This window comes from Lissotriton helveticus, chromosome 9, assembly GCF_964261635.1.
Source record: "Lissotriton helveticus chromosome 9, aLisHel1.1, whole genome shotgun sequence".
Classification (NCBI taxonomy): Eukaryota; Metazoa; Chordata; class Amphibia; order Caudata; family Salamandridae; genus Lissotriton; species Lissotriton helveticus.
The window spans coordinates 1,140,369,762-1,140,373,334 of record NC_136070.1 but is presented as its reverse complement, the minus strand read 5'-3'; positions in this window follow the sequence as shown (position 1 = coordinate 1,140,373,334).

The window sequence follows — 3,573 nt, the reverse complement described above, 5'->3', positions numbered from 1 at the left end:
ATATGACCAAGAGCCCGTGTGCTCGAAACGCGTCTGTTTTTGTGCCCAATAAAGAAACTCTGAATCGTACCTGGCTGGTGTGGCTTGTCGTCCCTTCGTTCAGCGGGAGGATCGAGTGGATATATATATATATATATACACACTCCACCAGTGCTGGTTCGGAATTAAGGCTGTCACGGGCGGTCCTGTTGCAGCTACCAGCGAGCTTTTGAATACACTCCACGAAACTTCAACACATCTTGAAGAAAACAGGACACCCAGAGCTCCAGTTAAAGGATTTAATTAGCAGATGAAAAAATCTTCACGACGCGTTTCGCCATTACGGCTTGGTCACGCTCATTTTTTCATCTGCTAATTAGATTGTTGAAGTTTCGTGGAGTGTATATATATTATATACACATACACATACATGTATACACACGTTTTTCATACAAAACGGTAATTGTGAATAAATTTAGATATGAATCACCACAATGTAATATTGTGTTTTTAATTTTTAAATTTTTTCCTATTTCTTCTTTCTTAACATATTAAAATAGAATTACAAGTAATATTATCCTAAACATTATTTAAAAATATAAAATACAGTGTATTATTAACACATGCTAGGTTTTCCCTGACACAGGATAATGCTGTTAAATTCACACAAATATGTTTTGCCATTTTTTTACTTGGTGCTCTGGCGAGCCATATAGCTGGATTTACTGGTACAGGACCACGTCTGTAAGGAGTTCCAGTTCCTTAGGTGTGAAGTGTGGGGCCGTCTCTAGTGTTCGCCAGTGTTGCTCAAAGAATTAGGTGAGCAGCAATGTTGGTGGAGGTCTGTACTCTACCACTGTTAGGAAGAAACTGAGAAACCATTACAAAACCCTGTATGTCACTGTGATGTACACATACGTGACCAGAGGCCTATGCCAAACAATATAGTCTCTTATCCATCACACCATGTTAACCTATTTTTGTGTATGTTGCTGACGGAAGGAACACCCAGTAGATGTACAATATCCAACTGCCATGATGGATAAGTCAGCAGGCGGCATTTTAGGATATACCAGATGTTCTTTGCTATAGAAAGTCACAAGAGACACCTAAAATGGTGGTTTCTGCATTGACAAACACTGTATACATCATAAATGCATTACATATTTTTTCCTATCTATATATATGGAATAGCAGTAGTCTACATTATACCTATATTGTACGCGGTTTAAACAATAACCCCAGGTGATGGAATTTTTATTTACTTTAAAAAAAAAAAAAAGCTATACATAGCTACCAAGCTGCCTTGGTCCATGGGTGATTGTGGAATCACAAGACAAATATACGACCATTTAAAAACTACTCAGCGTTTGAGGAAATCATTTTCGTTGATACTAGCTGTGTTTCACAGCAACATTTCACCCAGTGCCCAGAGAGACACGCTGCAGTGGCAGTAGTGCAACTTGGCCCTTGTAATAAAGTGTCACACATTCGTCAAAGAATTCTGAAAACTTGGCAGTAGGTCTGCATAGATGAAATTAACAAGGGCATGGGATCAATCTCTTAAAATTCTAACGTCTAAGAAACAATAAGTTGGTTAATATCAGCAGCCTTTGAGTCGCTAACCCAGGTGCAAAATATATTATTACTTACTGGAGTTTTTCCAAGGGCTCAGCTCGTCATGCCGCACGGTGGCTCTGTGTTGATGAGGAGCTGAGCTCGTCATGACCATTACGGAACGCCCACACGGGGATAATTCCCCTGCTGTGCTGGGCGTTCCATTGCAACGGGCGTGATCATGACGAGGTCAGCTCGTCATCAGCACAGTGCCACCGTGCTGCATGACGAGCCGAGCTTGTCATGAGCACCGCACCGGGGGAAAATTAGCCCCGCGGCGAAGGGTTTAAGGCATAATAGGCTTAGCATGAGTACATTTTTGCATTTACAATATTTGACAAATGGAATTTTGTGTCAGGGTTGTGCCAAAAAAGGGATGCAATGATGCAAAATCTGGGCCTCAATTTATACATTTATTCTTTGAAACTCTACTACAAAGAAATTGGCAACCAGGAGAAAAGTGGTAGTAAACCGGTTATGCTTACCTGGTTGCAAAAGTCTGCATTTTAAAATATCTTATGTGGTTCAGGCACCTGCTGCAGAGATTTGTGTTCACCCAGTAAATCCCAGGGAATAATAATAATGGTAAGATAGCTCTGGAGGTTAACACATTTGTGGAGAGATGTGTTTAGTCTAGTTCCAGGTTAGAATCAAAGCAGGCTGATGAGTTAATACATCTCCTGCAAAGCACATCATGCAGATGAAAGATTTTTGTTTTATGTAGATAGGTAAGTTGGTTACTACTTTTTAGCACAGATCCTTTTGTTACTTGCAGTTCATAATTTGTAATCCTTGTAATATAGCACATTGAGCTATGACATGCGGCTCCCACACCTTGTAACCCTCATTGTCTTACGCAACTCATCCTGGTTATTGATTTACACGCTTGTATGATTTGTTGTTAATGTATAATGTGTACATGTGATGTAGAGTGCTCTGGCATTCTGTATTGGGATGAGAAGAGCTATAAAATAAAAATATTGTGGTATTATAATTGTTATTTTATAAATACTGGAACAGACCAGCACATCTGTCATTCCTACAGTGCTTGCATACCTCATATACAGGGACTGAACAAAGTCAAAAGCATGCCTCTCTTAAGCACTTGTAAAGTAACAAGCTGGGTGCATTTGTTTCCCCTCCACTGCATTTACATCTAGGTGTAAGTGTTCAGATAGCTCCCAGACAGGATACTCAATCAAAAGGAGGGCTATTGGCCACTTAAATTTTGCCTTTGTTTTGGGCCCAGATTGAATTTAAAATATTGCCCCCTTGCCACCTGCGTGTTGCGACTTGGAACCAATGCAGACAAAGTTCATATGCTGCTGAATGTACCCTGGTGTCTAAATCTTACACCAGGACGCGTTCAGCATATTTCAGTAGGGTCCAACTTCTTGGTAGGTTAGATGGGGTGCACCCTGTGAAAGGAGTGGGTGGACGCAGTCTACCCGTGTGTACTCTTGACGTGTGCCCCGAGGCAATCCGGACAAAAAGTATTCTGCTGACCAGGTTCTTAGGCTCTGGAGCAGCTCTGCTGACCTGGTTCTCTGGCTTTGAAGCAGCTCTGTTGACCTGGTTCTTAGGCTCTAGAGCAGCTCTGCTGACCTGGTTAATGTCATGTAATAAATGGGACGAAGAGGGAATGCCTGGATCACTTACTAATCATTACTATGGTTCTCTTTTAGTTCTCCCAGTACTTACGTCACAGCCCAGCTACCTGATGACACTTTGATTCCTGAGGGTTCTACAACCTGATGGTGGTAGTGTACCTGCAGGCACCATTCACAGCCCCCTCCCTCCTCCTCAGTCAGTAGATGAAGGTATGAGGAATGACTGAGAAGGGCTGCCAGATAGAGGGGGCGGAACCTCTTTCGTATGCATGTTATTACTGGACCCGGAAGTGAGAATCTGAGCAATGAGAATTATCTACAAGTAATACTCAGATTTTAACCTAAAGTCAAAAACTAATTTACTATC